The 22,161-nt window shown below is 38.3% G+C and overlaps 1 protein-coding gene and 1 long non-coding RNA gene across 2 annotated transcripts in view; one reads left to right on the top strand and one right to left on the bottom strand.

The window, feature by feature from the left end:
- The window catches only part of ephb1 (EPH receptor B1), a 331,037-nt gene that overhangs the window by 9,188 nt on the left and 299,688 nt on the right, over positions 1-22,161 (top strand). The gene's annotated exons all lie outside the window — the stretch shown is intronic.
- On the bottom strand, positions 3,457-8,062 carry LOC310717056. The gene is made up of 2 exons (XR_014530736.1): positions 5,916-8,062; positions 3,457-5,615 (listed from the first exon to the last, which is right to left on the bottom strand). It is a non-coding gene; the product is annotated as an uncharacterized lncRNA (long non-coding RNA).

Genomic DNA, 22,161 nt, shown 5'->3' on the forward strand with positions numbered 1-22,161 from the left:
TGATCAAGAAATGACATTATTGTCTCACAGCCAACACTCTTTTAAAATGGACTGACTCAAAGAGTAGAATACTTCTGTGGTCAGGCGAATTGAAATGTAAAAAATATTTTAGGAGACTCTGGCTGCCACATCCTCCAGGCTAAAGAGGAGTGGGATCATCTGGCTTGTTATCAGAAAAACCTGCATCTTTGATGGTATGGGGTGCATTAGTGCCTATAGAAGCAGCTTGCACATCTGGGAAGGCAAAGTCAAAGCTAAAATACATACGAATGCTTCTATTCAATTTGTATATTTCAGCAAGACAATGCTAAAGCACATACAGCATTTATTACAACCGCATGGCTTCATAGTTAAAGAGTTTAAGTGCTGAACTGGCAATCCAGACCTTTCCCCAATTAAAAACATTTGTTTAATGATAAAACAAAAAATACCCAGGACTGATAAGCAGGTAGAATCCGAGAACGACAGCATTCCTCTCCCAAACCTTTAGCAACTGGTCTCTTTAGTTTTAAGACATATACAGACTTTTAACTGAAAGAAGAGGTGATTCTACGCCAGATATCACATTACAAAATACTTGATATTTTCTTTAAAATGGGACATTTTCTCCGTTTAAACATTTAATATGTTCTATTGTTCTATTGTGAATCAATAAGATTTGCAAATCATTGCATTTTGTTTGTATTTACATTTTCACACAAGCTTCTAGTTCTCCTGGGCCTTTAAGAATTTCAATCTTCAGTAGCATTAGAGTGGAGGATTCAGGAACAGTCATCATTATACACGTATCATATTGTGGCTCCTCTACACTAAGGTGCGAACACATCATCAAATGAGACATTAACACAAATTAGCATCTTGGTCTGTAGCCATGATAAATGAAGTCCTAGCACATTCATGACACATGCAAACTTGTAATGGTGTGATGATGATGTCAACGTTTTGAAGAACGCACATTCTTCCCATCTGCATTAAAGCTGTGACCATGTTTTTTTTTTTTTTTTTACTTGATGTTTTTTGAAAGCTTTGTGATACAAAAAAAAAAAAAAAAAACCTTCCATGAGAGAAAAACTATGTAAACATATGGACAGGGCCTCAGGCTTAGTGCGCACTTTAGGAGTTTCCAAAATCCCAAAATTGCTGTGCTGCTCACAGGACACATTCTTTCATGTAATCCGCTATCTTGTTGTCTAAAGTGGTGCAAAAACGATAGGATTAAGCGGAGACCAAGCACACAATTGTAAGCACTTTCACCTGGAGGGGAATCCAGACAAATAGATCCCGATTCTTACACATTGAATCCTGTAAATGCAGTGAATTGGAAAGATGTACACTTCCTGTTGGTGTTTTATAACCTTGGTCTGTTCGATGTAATTGGGGGCTCTCAACAATTCTTTAAAGAATACACATGGATTATACCCAATCTATATATATAAAGCTCAAATACCACTGACTGATTCACTCACTCATCACGAAATCTTAAAAACCACTGAACGGATTGCAATGATATTTGGAACATACCTTCCTCTTGGGTCTTAGGTGCTCACTAAGAAAGGGTTTTGAAAAATTCGCCCTGGATCGCGGCTAACTCGCGAAAAAAGCGATTTCTCACGCATTGTACATTCTTCGAAATAACATTACGGATCCTAATGAAACTTAGTACATTGTTTTTTATTAGATGTTAGATGTTAGATGCACGATTAAAATAATTTTCAAAGTACTTTGCCCTGTATCGGTACTACAAAGGGGTAGTACGTTATTTGTTGACGTTACGTTCTGATCTCTGATCATCCAGTCCTGCTCAGTGCTTACTGCTTATTGCCATATTGCTTAGCGTTCTGCCTTCCGTAGCGAAGCACGGGTACTTTCCGCTGGTATAATATAAAATATATAAAATCATAGTAGTAACGAGCCTAATGCGTGACACATTACACAGATTATGATACACAGGATCCCGTTTTTCAGTCTGTTGTCGCTCTAAAGACACCAAACACACCAAACATAAAAGAGATGGAGAGAAAACATTAAATACACAGAGTCGATGGCACCCTGGTACACAACACGATGGCTTGCAGTTGTGTTTGCGTATTTCTTCACAGCCCTCCTGAAGTGTGTTCTATAATTGTTCTCACCGAGTGTTCAATCCCAAGAAATATCAAAAAAAAAAAAAGAGGAAAAACAAGACAGGTTATTAAAGGACAAGATTTTATTAGCTTCTGTCTCTCTTAGTTTTTTTGTTTTGAAGCAAGATCTGTCCATCGCCAGGCTACTTTACATTAATGTAGAACTGCAGAGAAAAAAAAGCTTCGCTTAATGACCACTTTCGCTTATTTTCCAGAATTATTTGCGATTGGTTAATGTGGCCTGATTATTAATATTTTATGTAAAAGAGGCCTCTTTGCTCGCCTTATACGTAGAGTCAATGAGGACGATGGTGTGTGTGTGTGTGTGTGTGTGTGTGCACGTAAGGGGCTTTGCCTCAACCTTACGCTCTTATTAGATCTGAGTTATTGGCCATTCGCCTACAGACGGTTGCGACGTTCACACATACTTCCCTTGCTTTATTACTATAAATGAAATGTCGCTGTTAATGTGGAGTCTTGGTAGTGGAGAATAGTAAAGTGTTGTGTGTACACATAGGTGTGTGTGTGTGTGTGTGTGTGTGTGTGTGTGTGTGTGTGTGTGTGTGTGTGTGTGTGTGTATTCATATGTGTTTCCAAGCGTCTGCTTTCCATCATGAATGACAGCTTCTCTCTCTCTGAAAAACGAGTGTGTGTAGGTAAGGAGGTTTTGTGAGGTAATTAAGTATTGATTTTAGAGAAGGCAGGGTAATAGGAAATGGCCAGCTTGGTCCTAATTACGGCCAGTTTCCATATTGGACCTGCTGGTGCTTAAAAGGATGATGGGTAATAGGATGGAGCAGGGCTGTGGGGCAAAAAGCATGTCTCATTATGTCACCTTGATTACCACTTCTTTTCTTTACTGTCTTATTGTTGTATACATTTATAGGACATGCATCTGGATAACCTGATACTAATCTGCCCAATCAGAAAAAAACTAAACACTAAAAAACAATAATGAACAAATATTGAATAGTTAGACTGCATGTAAATCTTGCAAATAATACAAAAAGCATTGTATCACCTTCATTACATTTGATATGCTCTGCTGTCAATAGCTACATGTTTACACATCCAAATTATTCATTAACTATTAGTTTTATCAGATTAATAATCAGATTTCAATTAAATGGAATAACTGCAATTTAAACATGGAGATCAGACTGCTTTTGCAAATGAAAACATGGCAAGCCCATCACAATAAAAACAAAACTAATGATAACGTCATACATCTTACATGTTATAAAACATTATTACGTTGGAGGAACGTAGGCATCAGCCTAATATTCCAAAGGTCGGAATAATTTTTACATGAATTTCGAGAGATTTTATTCAAATTCCAATGAAATTTTCAGACCTACTGTATTGCTTTCCTTATGGTGATATGGTCTCTTACTCATGGGGCAAATATAAAGATTGTACTGGTCTTGAAAACAAATCATTATTAAAAAAAAAAGAATCAAGAATTAAGCAAATATGCCCCTGAGAACTTCTGTGCCACCATTTGCTTGTTTTGGTTGGTGGAAATTGGAAAAAACTGAAATCCTTGACATGGAACAGGAAAAATTCATATAACTGAATGAATAAAATGTATAGTGTAAAATAAGTGTTTGAAGCTCATCATTATTAAACAGAGCAATATTGATCTATCCAGAAGACTTTTAAAGAAGTCAAAAAGAAAAGCGATCCTATTTCGATCCTGTTTCATTCATGCTCACTTCCTGACCACTCATTTCCTGACCTTTTTGCCTAAAAGTGTACACTATGTATAAAGAAAGTATGAGGAATGAAATAAATCTATCATGACATTACTTAATTGCAATGGCTACATTCAGATGGACAATCGTTTTGTCATGTAAACACTTCCCTTCGATAACATTTACAGATATGGAACAGATCTTTTATTGTGATATTCATCCCAGTGTGATGCGCATCATAAACTCGTTCAATTTGCTTGGGAAATAATTACGTTTCTCAATCTTTCCTCCCACGTTTCACGGCTCGTGGAGGCGTTTACTAAATCGAATACGATGCACCTTATCAAAGCGGTTTGAAGATAAATTGACTTGAATTAAGGGTCGAGAGAAACTAAAGCTGGTGGTCTCTGAGGGAAACTTACAGAGAAACACTAACCCTGTTCAGCGTCATTAAAATAATGTTTAGATTATGCATCCAGACGATTTTCTGAACCATTAATCTTGTTTGGCTTTGCTCTTGAGGAAAGCTCCTTCGTCTCTCCAATAATGATTGTGTGCATTTTCTTTTATTTGTTGTTTTTTTTTTTTCTTTTTCTTTTTTTTTTTTGTGCAATCCCACACACCCACACTTGTTTTTTTTTTTTGTTGTTGTTTTTTTTTTACACAGTCAGTCAGACATTTTGAGCACATTTTTTTGCCTGAAATTGCCAGGCAGTAGTACTACAGGTACCAGTAATACTCAGGGTGCCTGGGTCTTGTAACAGGCTCTTTGCCAGGCCACACTTTTACGAGAGAGGTCTCTCATCATCTCTAAAGGGTTTGTATTTCATGCCTGCTGGCAGGACTGAGTGTATCTGGACTCAAATCTGCTGTATTTTATAATAGCCTCAGCCATGCCAGCTTGGCCTTGCTGCCCAGTCCCTGGGCATCTATAACACATGTTATGATTCGGCAGCCAGATAGAAACTAGCGTCATCAAAAAAAATTTGAAATTGCATCTCGACTTATTTTACAAGACCATTTTTCAACTGACATTTTTATGTATTTGCTGCAAATGATATTTACACTGTATGTGACACAAGTGTCAGTTCCCCAAATACTGCGAATCGCAATTGCAATTATAGGAGAGTTTAAATGCTCATACTGTGTAGGGCAATTTCAACTCTATTATTAAATGACTGTCATGTCTGATGTAAATTTATGGACATCGAGGTTTGAAGCTTTTACTTTGGGCAGCAGTGTTTGTGATTAAAAGATATGTCAATGTCAATCTTGTGCAGATTCGTGCTGTCAACTAAGTGTCATGTAGGGAAAAACAATACAAAACAAAAACAAGTGCAGACTAATATGACACAATTAAATTGAGAATTATAAGATGACAAACAGTGAGAGATTGGCTATTATTAATCTATGTCCACATTAATCCGGATACATTTGATCTGTTTATCTACGTTGCCCTTCGGTCCCTACTGAGACTGAAACAACGACATGATTTTACTCATGTGACCAAGTCTTGTGACCCATTTATCTGAAAACAAACAAGATGGTAAATGATGCTGTTATTCAGGTTTTTGCTTTGAATCTGATCACAATCACCTATATGGTGCACAATATCAGATGTCATATAATGTTTCCCATAATGCAACAAAGTCTCCTCTCTGATGCACAATATTAACGTCACTGTCCAGATCCTATGTCCAAGGAAACAAGTGAGCGATTTTGGAAACAGCTGTCGTACTTGCTATCCAGGTTGATTAAGATTTTAATCTAGTTTTAGATTAAGATTACTTTGGACGTCCTTCAGGCTGTTTTTCAAAAGGTCTGTTCACTCGCACTTTCTTTCGGCTTCTCCCATTAGGGGGCGCCACAGCGGATCCTCCGCACGTTTGATTTGGCACATGTTCTACGCTGGATGCCCTTCCTAACGCAACCCTCCCCAATTTATCCGGGCTTGGGACGAGCACTGAGAGTGGCTGGGGATGGTTCCCTGACCGGGGATCGAACCCAGGTCGCAGCGGTGAGAGCGCTGCATCTTAACCACTAGACCACCAGGGGACCTGGTTCACTCGCACTTACATAAGTGAAAAAAAATTAAAACTAAACGCACCATAATCAGGCCAAAGCTTCTGTTGTTTTTAGCAACAAAATTTTATTACTGTTCAAGGTGAATGAACAAATTTTGAAAAGCATTTGAACACATCAGTGTGGGATCCCTGGTGGTCTATTGGTTAGGCTGCGGCGCTCTCACTGCTGCGGCCCGGGTTCGATCCCCGGTTAGGGAACCAACCCCAGCCACTCTTAGTGCTGGTCCCCACCCCGGATAAATAGGGAGGGTTGCGTTAGGAAGGGCATCCAGCGTAAAAACATGTGCCACATCAAACATGCGGATGATCCGCTGTAGCGACCCCTAACGGGAGAAGCCGAAAGATTTGAAGACACCGCTGTAGACAGGAAAGGGTTAAAAAGCGAAAACAGTTTTTTGCTTGTCTCTGCAGCTCCATAGACTTGTATCGTTTAATGTTGATGTAGTCTTAGTAGTACAAGAAAGTCATCACAATCATGTGCAACAGTCTTAGGTTTTTTTTTTTTGTATGTGATTAAATGAAAGAATTAATTAATTAATTTAAAAAAATTTTAGTTTGAACTAACATTGTATCTGGTTGAGATTATGATAATGTATTAACTTATTTTACTTATATTTTACTTATTCATTAAAATATAATAAAATGTAATAATTAAGTACATAATAAACAAGATGTTCAGTTTCTGTGCTTTGCGATTTGTGTATAGCATTTTAAACTCCCGCAACCAACATTTGATTGCTAACTGCTGCCTCATTCTGCTGTAAAAAAGCCCCCCCTCCATATTTGTGTGTTTGTGTGCATGAGAAAATCAGTGGGACATTCTCTGTTCAAATGAGACAAAACAAATAAATCAATAAGCAGGCACAAGCTTATTACACATTCTGTTCATAGAGGATTTTTCATATTGATGCTCTCTAAATCCACAGGCCTTAGCATTGTCTGATGTTTTAAAGCCGTCTGTGGCCTGCTGCGTGTTTTAGCGCACAGACGGAAAGCTGTTTTGTCTTGCTTGGACCCCTGACAGCACAGAGGCGAGAGAGTGTGTGTGTGTATAAACCTTGTTCAGGTGTGCACGCTCATGCTATTGTGTCTGGCTCATCTGAATATGAAAGTGGGTGTAAGACAGCATTTAGAAATGAGTCAGAGACAGAGGGATGGTGGGAGCGAGACAGAGATGTTTTTTATGAGGGGAAAAAAAAGGAAAAAAGAGTACAAGTGCAATGGGGAGAAGCAAGAAATATACATCAAACAGGAACAAAAGGTGCAGAACCTGTTCAGACACTTAAGTCTCTGTTAGGATCAGAATCAGAATCTAATTTCAGAATATAATCAGAGAACCTTGGGTGTAGGCTAATTAAAACCTATGATTGGCACATGGATGGAAGCCAAAAAAAATAGTTCCTCCACCAAATAATGACACCACTTAGTGGCAAAGGAAAAAAAAAGGTTCTTGCACTGTGGGAAAATTGGAAGAGAGGAAAAAGAATGAAAAGGGGAAAGAGTTTTTTGTTCAAAACATTGAACCTGAGGCTGTTGTACTGCTTTGAGACCTCAGCATTTGTGTTCTAACAGAAGTTCTTCTAAACGCTGGTGAACACACACACACCACACACACCACACACACACACACACAGATCATTACCAGCCTCTTTCAAATCAAATATTACCAATGTTTTTACATTTATATTTACTGAATGGCATTTTGCAGACATTTTTATCCAGAACAACATTCAATGATCTATTTTATAAAACAGGATAGTTGAGGGTTAGGGGCCCTGCTCAAGTGCCCAGGAGTGGGAGTTCAGTGCTGTTGGTATTTAAACTTAAAACCCTGCGATCAATAGTCCAAATTCTTAACCACTAAGCTAGCACATCCCTCTGTTTTTAAAAATACAATTAACAACCCTGTTCTGATTTGTGCTGTATAGGTTCATTGCAATTTGCGTAATCACCGGATGCCTCAGTTTCTACTCTGTATATGATTTTTTTTTTTCCTTCCATGCTCCTTATTTGTTTCTTGATGAGTAAACTAGACTCATTCGCAGTGATCGGTAGTGTTGGATTGTGAACACAAGCTTCCTGTGTTGCTGTGATAAACAACCTAGCCGAATGTTGTGAGTGATAAGTAAAAAAAAAAAAAGAAAAAAAAGAAAAAAAAAAACTTTGAAAGGTGACGTTGCTAACACATTAGTGGAATCTAACAAATTCTTAATTAGGCATAAACAGAAGCCAACTGGATAAGATATAAAATGCTGATTAATGTTCCAATATGAATCAGATCATTTACACAAGTTAGAGAGATTTCATTCATTCAATTAAATTTCATACAATTAAAAAAAATAAAAATCAAGTCCAGTAAAGCCGAAACTGGTAAAATAAATAAATAAATAAATAAATAAATAAATAAAAATATAGCCAGATGTTGACAATTCATTAGTGCAGCTACCCATGATTACCAGATTACATGTCATTGTTATTATTATTATTTTTTTTTTTTTCGTAGTTCCCACTGGACAAAGCTGCTTAATCTACCTGAAATAATTTTTTCCTTTGACACATAATAATATTTTGAATTAATGTGCTTCAGTCATATCATCAGTCATATATTTGGATTATGAAAGGATGTTTTAATTATTATTATTATTATTATTATTATTATTATTATTATTATTATTAACATTTTTATTTTACTACATTTACATTTATGACACTTATACTGTATGTAAATGTGCTTGCTGGCAGTAAATATATTAAGATACTGTTACACTAGGATATATATATATATATATATATGCTATGAATAATACCAGTTGAAATACTCTGTTAGAGTGTTAACATGGTTAGAAAAGTGAACATTTACTGTTGTTATGTGCCTCTGGAAGAGGTAGATCTTAAGATGTTTGAAGACTGCTAGTAACTCAAGTGCCAGAGCAGAGAGTATTGGTATGTCCAGTCAAGCATGTCTAGAGGATCGCTTTAATTTGGTGCTGGTCTGTTTTTGGTGTTGTAGATAAGCATCAGTGTTTTAAAGCTGATATGGGCAGCTACAGAAAGCCAGTGGTCAGATAAGTCATGCAGCTGCATTCTGTGCAGTCGCGTAGGTTGAATGCCACTCACAGGCGGAGCTGGTTGCAGTAGAGTTTTTAAAATTGCAAGGGACTGAATCAGCACCTGAATGTCTACAGAAATGGATGAATTCTCTGGATGCTCTTAGGGAGAAAGTAACATGAACATGTCAGATTAGCAATTTGTGAGGAAAAAGGCAGTAGATTAAACATGGTTACTACAACGTTGCATACAGTGAACAAAGTTCAGAGAGTTATCCAGGGAGATCACAAGATCCTGACGTGGAGATGAATCACCTGGAATGTACAGCAGTTCAGTTTCAGATGATGAACTGCCAGCCATCAACTGTCTCCCCAGCATGCTTATCTCTGAGCAGGAACAAGCTTGTAGGAGAGGATGGGTTGACCTCATGAAGGGATTGAGTATAGATGGAGAGGAGAAGGTTTTGTGGGACACTAAAGTGGGGCAATTGTTGATCCCCTCCAAGTTTCATGATATGACGGACTAGTAATATGTCTAAGAACAAAATTGTAATATACAGTTCCTACTGTAAGATTTCTGCTATAAGGAACAATTAACTCACAGTTAAAACATATTCGAAGAAAATAAAGAGCTAACTAGAAATCTGAAATAACTGAGATAATAGCCAACAACCTGATGAACTTTTCTTCCCAAACTACAACACTAGAAATATATGTTAATAAATTGCTTTCCTCAATCCTAACATTATTATGCTGAACTAGCAAACTAGATTGCTATACAGAATATTGTGCAAGTCATCCATGTTAGTGCTTTAATTCGGATGAGTTAGGAGCTAATACATTATATGACTTGTCCACTCCCTGCCCTAACCTTTCTAACAAGTTGACCAATACAAATTCTTCAAATTAGCAAAAAAACTTAGCATATCCTATTTTCTAGAAACATATGATGTACTGTCAGTCATACTGTCAACAACAAAAACACATTACTTTCTATGTGCAATATGTATTACTAATAATTTTAGCATTTAAGTCCAACTTTTCCTAAATTGGCTCTGCGTCAAGGCTCTTGCTTTACACCTCTGCAGTCACTGACTGGCCTACTGGCTTTTAACCCAGATACAAGCATGATGATTCATCTTCAACTCCAAAAAGCACCTGTTTTCACCCCCTCTCAGTCACAGTAGGAGAGCCGTAGTGTAAAGAATGAGGTTTGGAAATAGCATGCCCCAGTTTTTCTAAGCCTTAATGTGTAAATTAAGCACTTCAGGTGAACAATATCATAACATCTCGGTACGTTCACACGTTTTTTGAATACAAAGCAATGTTTTCTGCTCTACGGGGTTGCGGGTTCCTGGGGTTTTTCTTTGAGGAGAATTTCACGTCTAACCACATAGACTCGTAGCGATCTGAGGCGAACGCATTGTCGCTTTTATTTTTCTGTCGTGTCTGTTCTGCAATGTTAGTATCCGTTTCAACTTCTAATGCAACTAACAACTAAGCTCTGTGTTGTGAGGAAACATTCCTTGTAGACTGCACCTTGTCCTGGAGTAAAATATGACTTGGCACTTTTATCTGTGTAGTCTTCTCTAAGAGTTGCATGATGAGCTTCTCTGATTTATTTGCCTGATCCTTCTGGCTGAGTGCGATAGCTATACTTGGCCTGATCCTAGTTCAGCACTGAAGGTCTGAGAAGTTTAATAAATGCATCCGTCAGCCACTCGCTGGTGCGTGTATGCCACTGTATCACATATGTAATATCCTGGTGTCTGTCAAACACAGCACCGGTGTTCAATAGAGCCAGACGAACACAGGAAAGAAGGCATATCTGTCTTTTTTTTTTTTTGATGAGCTATGCAAAGGTCTTTGTTTCAAATTATATTTTGTCATATGCGGTGATGCCTTTTTTTATATATATATATATATATATATATATATATATATATATATATATATATATATATATATATATTATATATTCATACTGCTGTGCTTCCTGCTGTATTGACTTAGAAATGAAGCCAGCCCTGTAATGACAAAACCTTGTCAGCTATATGTTTAATCATAATATGTGGAGAGAATAAGCCAGGAGTCCAGCCTGAATGGTTCACTCTGTACTAGAAATGTGACAATTATGTAAGGGACATATTGCTCTTTACTGGTGTTGGGTTTCATTCTGTTAGACTCCATAATCTTGACTCATTACCAGCATGAAATTTCTTATTAGAAGTACTTGTAATAGGATTTTATATCGTTTTCGATATAATACAGTTCTGTATTTTTTATTTTAAGTCTACTTTCAAATAGAGTAGATATAATTCTCATTGGGAAATCAATTTTTAGCAGCAAATAATCCAATAATAGCAAACCAAATCCATATAAATTCAATTATGCAGCTGGACATAAGTGTTTATTTTAAGTGTATTACTTTTACAGATTTATTATATTTTGGTGCTCTGGAAAAAAAAATCCCGCCAAACTGTTTTACAGGCTAATATGTTTTATTTAGTCATTCAAAAGTTTAACACTTTTATATACACTTTTGTCTTTACAATCAATCTGTAATCGAGATCTATTTTCACAGTACAGTAGTTTTATTGTCATTTGCTTACCTTAAATATGAACAATTCACCCATTATGCATGGGTGTACACATTTTACGTGAACATCCTATTTTTAAAGTACTGTAGGTTATTCTGAAAGTGAAATCTTTAGAATTCTCTGTTCTTGCCATATTGATGTGGAAAAATGAGTAATCTTATCCCACTACTCACTTTTTAATGGACTGAAATAGATTTGCCTGAGTGCTCAGTGCTGGCCATTTTTTTGCAGTAGTTTGAAACACAAGAGCCAGTTGACCTTGACTCGGTTTTGGTTGTTCTAACAAGCACTCAATAGTAAAGCGTTAGTGTAGGCTGTAAAGTTTTTAATATGGGTCCTTTAACAAGTTTTATAATAGCAACTATTCAGAGAACGGTGCTTATCTACAGTGGGCTGAACGCCAGCTGACATTTAACATGAACACTGTATTTTTAATTTATTTTTTTTACCCCTTTTTATCGCTCCCTTCTTTTTTTTTTTATCACAGAGATCTGTTTTATGAAGCTGAAAAACCAAAGAGAGAAAACCAGCAGACCAGAGTTGACAGATGAGCGATTATTGAAGCACTAGCATTGCACATGAAGCACAAGCTGAGATGACAGGACAGGATCTGTGTGTTTTAATGGAGAATTAAAAAAAGAGGGGATGCATGAGGGGACGTCTACATAGTGGACATACAACAATGGTTTTGTGTGTGTGTGTGTGTGTGTGTGTGTGTGTGTGTGTGTGTGTGTGTGTGTGTGTGTGTGTGTGTGTGTGTGTGTGTATATGTGTGTGTGTTTTGGTCTGTGTGTTTCTTGGTGGACTCCAGATATCGCATATCAAGTTTAAGCATTAATTAGTTGCATAATACATGTCAATTAAACATCCTTACAGTGATTATAAGACAAACTGCTGTGTGTGCAGAATGTGTTAAGGTATTTTTTTTCCAAACGTATGACTTGTGAAACATGCCAGAGCAGCTTCGTTAAAGCAGTCCCGTTTAATCGAAGCAAGGCTTCATGGTGGACGCTATGCTGGTGTACATGAGATCCTGGTAGTAGTTTGTCAACTAGTCAGTATTCTAAAACATCACTGATCGCGAAACATGTTCTGACAGCATCAAGGCTGGCTTGGCTTTGGTTTTTGGTAGTGAAGGAACAGGAGCATGATTGCTGTAATCAAAATGGAAACCAACACAATGAACCGAAGTGTTGAGCAACAGCGACACAAGCATGATTACATTATTAAAATTATTTGTACCGTCAAACAGTGTTTGCTGGTCTTCCAAATTCAGCTACTGACTAGGATGATTGTTGCCCATATAGAATTTATTTATGTTGATACCTTTTACTCTGCTGCTAGAGTGCTTAGTGGTATCTTCATTCATTCATTCATTCATCTTTAATAAGCACATTCTTCAAGGTCTGTTTGGCTCTGGGTCCAGCCGGGAACACTGGCCTTGGGGCGTGAATGCACACCGATTGGCTCAGCAGAACAAAGCACATAAGCACACACTTAATCACACCTAGGGCCAATTTAGCATCTCCAATCAATCTATTGGCAAATGTTTGTAGGATTTAGGAGGAAATCAGTGAACCTAGAAATTGAGTAGCGTAATTAAACACTGGCTACCTGAGCTAAAAGAAATCTTTTTTTCCCCTATACATACTGTTGTTTATATTTTGTGCGAAAAAAAATTACTTCATTCTCCAGCAAGGACTGTGGTTTACAATCAGTTACTTCAATCCCATTTCCAGTTCGAAGAAGAATAAAGATGTTATGGATATTTAAAGCGCTAAACAGATAAAGACTGTGGCATTGTGTTACACCCTTACTGTGTATACATTTTTTTTACTTATAGTATAGATTAAATGGTGAGGTTTCATGTTTGCAAGGCCATTTATAATCAGAAGGCGCACAGATATTTTTTTTTTTTCTATTTCACTGGCAAGAGAGTAAAAAACCATTTAATTAGTCCAAGTCCTGCTATTCCTCCTAACAACTATCAGATCCTGTGTTGAGTACAGAACCTTGTCTATATAATGACTTAATATTGGCCTTTAATGGCTGAAGGAGACAGACTGCAATTAAACAAACCACTGTTCCATCTTTTATTTTGTCCCTGTCTGCGGAATGGAAGAAATAAAAAAAATCAAGAGATGTGTAAGTGAACCAAACCATTTTAGGAATGACCATACTGGCAGATATAAAAAAAGAGGGGGAAAAAAAGAAAAGGAATGCAGTTACAGGAATGTGGTTAATCAGGCTAAAGAATTTCCACAAGAGAGAAAGTCCAGTGAATGAATAGTCTGAAACAAGATCTATAGAAATATGATCTGAAAATCCCGCAAAGGCCCCTATCACTGGATTAGATGGAAAGAAATTGCATTGACCCTGAATATGTTCCAGCGCAAAGATAAGGGAGAATTCAGGTGAACACAAAACCACAGTGGAAATTACACTGCATATCCACAAGGAAATGAATTAGCTGAACTCCACAGTGGTCTGCGCAGGCAAAATGGGTTCTTGTGTCAGTGTTTGTAGAGTGAACGCATTAATTATGTTAATCTCCCAATTCCACTCGGTTGCCTGATGGTTTCCAGTTGGCAAGACATCATGTCATGTCCCACCAAACAGCAGGGAGTGGGTGTGGAAAAAATGAATTGGAGCACAGTGATTTTCAGTTTGCGTTCTTTCCTCACTTTGTATGACCAACAGCAGTTGTTCCCAGCTTTTGTCACCCTATGTGTAGCATGCATTAAATTTTCTTTGTTGTTTACCAAGCTGTAATACACCCGTTTAATGATTTTAATTAGGGCAAAACACAAAATAAAAGTGCTGTCTTAAGGTTAAGACTGAAAAAAAAAACTTCTATTGACTTCTAATCCTAGGGATCTGAGCGAAGATCAGCGACTATGGTCACTTTTCCTGTGTTCAAAGACGATCCTTTTGACTCCTTTTTGCTCCCGCGTTTCTTCTCTGTAGGATCCCTAATTATACCCATGATCCCCTTGACCTTTCACTATGCCCCAATAACCTAACCCCTCTTTCCCCTCACAGTCTGTCAATCATGTTCTCCATTTTCTTCTTCCATTGGCTGCTGCTGTTTGACATATTGACATAGCTTGATCAGAGTAAGCCAGCCTCAGTTTCAGCTAATTAGCACATAGCTAGCTGGGATTGGCAATGCGCCAGTGACCTGTCACCCAAAATCTGCAGCTCTGTCGCTCAGTTTGGCCCGGGTGGAAGGGCATTATGAAAGATTGGCTAAAGTATAAGAGCCAGTAATGAGTGATGGAATACTGGGAATACTTTGAGCTACTCTGTGGACTGCTAGCGCTGAAAATTGTTTAAACAGCTGTGGGTGTATTTAATTATCACTGCACAGGTTCGTGGGGGGTTTCTCCATTTGCCCTTAACCAAGCACCGCTTACATTTATGTCATTTTATACCCCAAGCACATAAGGTTTAGGGCTTTGCTCAAGTGCCCAGTAGTGGTAGCTAATCAGTGCTGGGATTTGAACTCGACCTTCTGATCAGAAGTCCAGTGTCTTAATTACTGAGACAGCACTGCTCTTTTTTATATTCCCACTATGGCTGGTGATAATTAATATGGCCTCCTTTAGTCAAGTCACCCACCTTTAGTTCACCTAACCACCTAAGTCACCATATTTTTGATAATTTGATTAAAAAAAATCTTTCCTTCATCCACAGTGTTTTTCTTATTAAATTTAATTAGGTATAATCTAAAATCGAACCAAACCAAATAGCAAGCATGCCAGAACTTTCCCCAGATTACACTAGGGTAGAAATTATCCCCCAAAAAATTACTCTGTATTTTATTAGTTAGTCTCTTTCTTGATAAGATCATATCTGCAGGGAGAGACTGATTTGTTTCTACTCATTTTCTCCTTTTTAAACTCCAGTTGTTGCAGCCCCACTGGTGGCACGCAGCAGTGTGCTGTGATTAACGCTAACAGTTGCATCATTACTCCAAGGTCATGTATGTTTTATGAGTCTTTCTGATTCATTTTATCTGCAAGCTTCCTATGCACCCCCTCCCCTCCCCTCGAAGCCTTCATCTCCGCACAGACTCAAAGGGAATTCTGGCACAGCAAGGTGTAAGGAATCTATTCCAGCGGCTCCCTTGAGAACCATGTCACCTGCCGCTCTTTCTTTCTTCTATTTGTTCTTTTTCTGCGCAAAACCCTCAGCTCATCAGGATGCCAAGTTTTTCATTTTCCGCTCTTATAGCTTCAGCTGCCGCCTCATAACCGCTGCCCTTTTTGTACATGCACTTTGGTTGCAATGTTCTGCATGTGTATGAGATGAGCCTTGGGCTTATCTGCCTGACCTTGTGAGAGAATGGGAAGAAAGCATGAGCGCTGAGCAAAGGCCTGGTCGCTGCAACAGAAATGCAAAGAGGATATTTTGCATTTTGGCAACGGAAAATCGTTCTCGGCTTCCCAGTGTAGCTGCAGGAAAGAAACTTTGGCCACATCTGATTAGCTGCTAATGACACAGTACCGGGTTCTATTAAAATTCTTTACTGGAATGTTTTTTCTAGAATGATGGTTTTCTTAGGAGGAGCTCTGTGTATATAACGTAGTAATCTAAAACAGGCATGCTGGTGAAGCTTGTTTGGATAGTGCCGGTTGATACTGGGTACTGACAATAGGACACACTGTTTGAATTAGCATCTCATCCTAGCCCTAGGTTTATACAGTATGTGATCGCCGATTGGCGAGAACACAGTTCACAAGTGACTAATTGAAACGCCGCTTTTTTTTTCAATCCAAATCCTTAGAGAGATGAGGTGAAAATCTCTCTTGCCCACCCCCTCCCCCCATTCCCCTTCTCTAACACAGATTTGATAGCTAGTTACCGGGCATTGTGCCGTCTTCATGAAACCCATCAAGATCCATCCATCCATCAATGATCCATCTGCATTCTGGCAGTATGAGGAGATAAAAGCAGGTTGCCTGTAAAGAGTGTTAAATGTCAACTTCATGTAAACTCAAAGCAGGATTCAGCTTCATCTAGAGCTGAACAAGACTCTGAAGAACCCGCTCGCCCGGGTTGTAGAGAGATGAAAGAATCCTCACAAGATTTCAGCTTTATTGGCAAAAAACAGACTTTAATGAATTCCCTGTGCCCAGTGCCCTTCGTCTCACTGCTCATTCTCTTTCCTATTCTGTCTCTTCCTTTTTGAAAAGCTGCTACCTCTCTCTCTTTCCTTCAAATGTGTTATCCTCTCCCACACAAACAAACTACAGTCATCTTGGCAATGGAGCTGGAGGGGAACGGTGTAAAGCTGCACGTCTGGTATGGGCCCCCATGGCATTATGGGAAATCACAGAATTCTAAATCAGGTGTAAGATTTTCCTTGTTCTGACATATATACTGTATATGTAGATCGTTTTTTTTCTTTTTAGATTTTTTTTAATTCACACAAAGATAGGTGTCTAAAGTTGTCTGGAGGAAAGTAATGACAATGACAATGCTTTTGAGCGAGGAACAACTACAGAGACTGAAGACTTATTTGTTAATTAATGAATTCGCCAAAAGTGTTAAATCTTTTCAACTGAGCCAGAACAGAGAATCTGCCAGACTAAGTGACAGTCCTGAGTGAATTCTCCACACCAAAAAAAAAAAAAGAAAACAACAGATTTTTTTTAATCCAAGTGTTAAAAGTATGAAAAAGGACTTAGAAAGTTTTACACCCCATTTGGTGCTTAGTCTCCACACAAATCCATGCATCATGCACTTAATGGCTTTTGGAGTGCCTCCTCTTATTGTAGTGTTGTACTGGTACATAAACTACATAAACAAGACAGAGGGCAGAATTTTGAAGCTCCCCCTGTATTTTTGGGGGTGGGCGTATGTGAAATGCTTTTTGCCTGTGCTTCGAAAAGGCCTCCTTCACTTTCCACTTCAGTTTCAATAGAGCTTTCGAAAACATATGAGAATTTATACAAGAGCAGAACAATTTAAGAAAGAAAATTACAACGTGATACTCGAAGGCATTATCATGAAACATGATATGCTTGGTGGGGTTTGTTGGCAAAGTGCAAACAAACTAGTGTCTAAACTAATCTAAAATTAAACTAATGAAATGAAACAGAAAGTAATAGTGAAAATACATAAGTGAAATAAAATCCGCTCCGAAAACCTTTCACGCTCATTTATTTATTATGTTACTAATAGTTTCATTGCAGCACAAAGCATTTCTGCCTCACAGCTCCTGTGTCCTCTTAGCTCAGGTTACGGTCTGGATTTTCCATCATCTCTGAACTTTTCATCATCTTCTGTGTTCCTCAGCCCTTCCTTCCAAATCCTAGTACACTGCAGGAAGTAGACTTGTAAAATCACCATTATGTGTCAATGAATGTATGCTGTGGTGTCCTGTTATAGTCTGGCTTCCCAATTCAGGGTGTGTCCCGTGTCTGCACCCATTGTTTCCAGGATATGCTCTGGATCCAGTGCAGCCCTGAGCAGAATAAGGGTGTTAGTTGAAAAGAAGAATGGATGGTGATCTGGCCTGTCCTCAGATTTTGTCTGGTTGGAATTAGATTCAAATCAGCTGAAAACACAAAATTCAACTTTAGCGACCTGCTTATAGAAAACAAAACTCTCCGATAACCAGATGTATACCACAAACTAAAATTTTTATCAAACATGGTATCAAACAAGGCTTATATCTGAGAATTTGTTACACTTTGATATAAAATTATTAACTAAATTGGTTCTCTTTCACTGTTCAGTCTTCTGCTCCAGGTAGGCTTGGCCATCTTCCAAAACAGCATGACCATTTGGTGCACTAATTGTGTGTGTGCTGAACCTAGGAGACAGTGATCGCTACGTGGGTGTAATCGGAATAGCCCGGTCCGATTGTGCTCCGTCCCAGAAGAGGGCCTTCAGTGACAGGCTGTTGAATTGTATCGAACCACGCAGGGCTAAATCATTTCCTGCATTTGTGGCACAAAGCCAGCCATGTTTGATTTACTTTGAACTCCAAAAAAAATAATAAAAAATCAGGGGAAGATGTACAGCTTCTGGTGAGTCGTGCTTCTCAAGTGAAGACTTATAGCCATTCAACATTGATGTGTATCCACTATAATGCCCCCACAACTCAGACGCTGCCCCTCCCCCTTGTCCTATAGCCCATATTTTGCCAAGAGGAAGCCATTATAGCCAATAAAACAACCTCGTTGGCTCAATGCCTGTCCTGCCAGAAGAAATTTATTGAATGGCTGATGTGTTCTCCCTGTAGTTGCCCAGAGATTTGCACCACTGCCAGGCGCAAATCCAGATGAAACATGTGGAATAAATGATGAGAGAGAGTGTGTGAGAGAGAGAGAAAGAGAGAGAGAGAGAGAGAGAGAGAGAGAAAGAGAGAGAGAGAGAGAGAGAGAGAGAGAAAGAGAGAGAGAGAGAGAGAGAGAGAGAGAGAGAGAGAGAGAGAGAGAGAGAGAGAGAGAGAGGAAAGAAAAGATAGACAAGCCCAAACTGGAATAAACAGCTGCTCTCTTGTGTGGCTTATGTTCCAAAGAGCAGCTTCGCATTTTTCGCTAGTTATTGTCCAGCCACATGAGAGAAACAAAACGAGAACCTTAGGGTTTGGAAGGCCTGCAGGTTTACTGCAATGCTTTATTGGATCCATTAGTTAGTGAGCCGTTTGGTTCAATATAAAGCTGTCCTTATCTGTTCCCAGAGTAACCAGAAAAGTGATGCTTAAAGTCAAAAACTTTCGAAGTGACTTTTGGAAGTCAACCAAATCGAAACAAAACTTCAACACTCATTCCCTTTAATGGCTCTGCATGATAAGAGTAAAAAAGTGATGAATCTTGGTACATGGTAGCACAATAGCTTGCTGGATGTAACAGATGACGTCCATGTGCAGGCATCGAGTATTTATTTACAGATCTTTAGTATCTGCCTGATTTAGGTTGTGGTGTTTAAATCAAGGCCACCAGTTGGTTTACAGTTTGAAGACCATAACCAAGTAAATTTGCTGAAGCAAGCAGTTATGAAGAACAAATTCTGTGAACAGGATAATAATAAAAAAAAATGTTTAATGCATTAATGTAAAACTAGACAGAATGAACAAACAATGTAGATATTTTTATCTTTAAGAAAATACACATTTCCACATGGAAATACACATTTAAATACACATTTCCACATGGAAATACACATTTAAATACACATTTCCACATTCACGTGCACGTTTATATTTAATTCATAAAAAAAATGAAAATCAATTTAGGCCAGGCCAAATATAGATACGGATATTTGAAGCAATAAACTGATACAGATAGTAACAATGTATTACACCTCTTTTATATAACTTGATAAAAAAAATTCTAATAAACATACTTCTATCAAAGTATTTCCTGTCGCTGCCCTGCGATGAACTTGAATTCCATTCAGGTTGAATTCCTTTCTCACGCCTTGTATTTCCGGAAAAAGCTCCACCCAAACACTGATCAAGATAAAGCGGTTAGATGAGTGAAGATGGATAAATGAATGAATGAATGAATGGATGACTGAATGAATGGACATTTGTCATGTTGTAAATCCCAACATTACATGCAAATACATGCTTTCCATTGTAGAATACTATAATGTATTTCGGCTATTTCATCTGCCATGGACTGCATGTCAATACAGATACTAAACTAATTTGTAGATGAAGGGATGAGGATTGTGAGCTCGTTCTAAGCATATTGGCTGTTTAAATCACAGAAGTGCAGGAAAAGAAATTAGCACAGTCAGCCGCACAAATATATGTAAATAAAAAGGTTTAAAATTGCCCTCGAGTGCTCACTGCTTTCGATCGACTTCGATCATCTGAAGTTAAACCAGAAATCTTAATTTTTTTTTTTTTATCTTTCCTTTTCAAGTTCAAAAGGCTTTTTACGGCTCTGCCGGCCGGATCTCAGGAGGGTACAGGCCGAGATTGGGGGAAATCAGATGATGAGAAACTTAAAAGCAATTTGTTTCACTTGACCTGGGAAGGAAAGGTAGCATCATCGGCCTGTTCTCTGTGCACAGAGACAGGCCGGTAAAAAGGCCTCGTCGTCTAAAAGCAATCATCTCAGTGCCAGAGACGAATGATTTGCGAGGAAATTGGGGCCAGTGCTTTCCCACTGGCAGCGGTAAAGGGATCACTACTAAAACGGAAAAAAACTGTTCAAAAAAGAGGGCTTCCCTCATTTCTACAGATGGGGCTGTAACTGGGCTTTGGGAATAGGTCAAGTTGGATGCCCTTTACCTCCTACATCACTAGCTACTAATATTACTGATAACAAAGTCTAGCTTGGGACAGCTTGGGTGATTTACATCCAGCTATATTAATTGCTTTTCTTTGAATGATATGTTTTACAGTATAGTTATACAGTTCTATGATTGGCGACATTCATTTATACCCATTTGGAGTAAAAGAATAAAGAAAAGATAGTAGTGGTTGAAGAAGGTGTAAATTATACAGTACATCAAGATCTCATCTGTTTAAATGTGCAGTCTTGCAGCGCCGGATTAACCTGAGTGAGATTTCCTGTCGTGTAGGCATCTGCTTCCGATCCAACCCCTTTTCTTCGCTTCATATGCCCTGATATACCAGAAACAGATGTGTCTCCAGTGGAGGGAGGGATGAAACGTGAGCCTCTTTGTCCCTGTCCCTTTTTTCTGTCTTTTTTTCTTTTATGCTCCCTCCCCCTCTCTCATTCTCAGCAATAACACGGTACAGCAGAATTAATTAGGCTTGGCACGAGGTGCCTCATTCTAATAAATCACTCCATTATCTTGCAGAGATGTGTAAAAAAAAAAATAAAGAGTAAAATACCCTCTTCCTACAAGAATGAAGCAAAGGCGTACACAGTTAACCCCCCATTTCCTGCATGTGTGCCCTAACTGGCATCTCTCCAAGAGAAGTGGGCATTTCAAGACATGGCCCACGGGGACAGGACTCAGCTTATTCTGCATTCAGAAATGTTAGCTGCGTGTTGAAATACATGCTTGCATATCAGCTGGAGAATCCTGCGCCTAGGCCTAACGATGCCAAGCATCGTTGGATTCCGATGGCGATTTGGATGGCTGAATTTTATGAAAATTGTGAATCTGGACTGTACTGAGTACGCCTGAAATCTCTATTGAGAATAAATGTAAATAAAATGCCATTCGACATTTCAGAATTTTCCACAAATATTGTCTTGTCCAAATGACTGCACAGTGAAGGCAAAGATTATGTTTTATGTTTAGTCTTTCAATAGACAGGAGGGTTTTTTGCCCTTTGTTTTTCAGGTTGAAGGAAAATACCTCTGAATAAAGTAGACAAATGCAAATACTTTGAACAGACCACAACATTTTAGACACAGAAAAAGGCACACTTTGAGATCTCCTGAGATGAGCTGTTGGTTTTTACTGTCATATGCCATGCAGTCATTAATATGAAAGGCATGAATATGCTAGAAAAGTCTCTCTCTCTCTCTCTCTCTCTCTCTCTCTCTCTCTCTCTCTCTCTCTATATATATATATATATATATATATATATATATATATATATATATAAAACCTTTTTTCGTCAGTGTGCTCCCCCAATTGTCTCTGCCTTGTGTTTGTATAAGGGG

The sequence above is a fragment of the Silurus aristotelis genome (genome assembly GCF_946808225.1).
Source record: "Silurus aristotelis genome assembly, chromosome: 22".
Classification (NCBI taxonomy): domain Eukaryota; kingdom Metazoa; phylum Chordata; class Actinopteri; order Siluriformes; family Siluridae; genus Silurus; species Silurus aristotelis.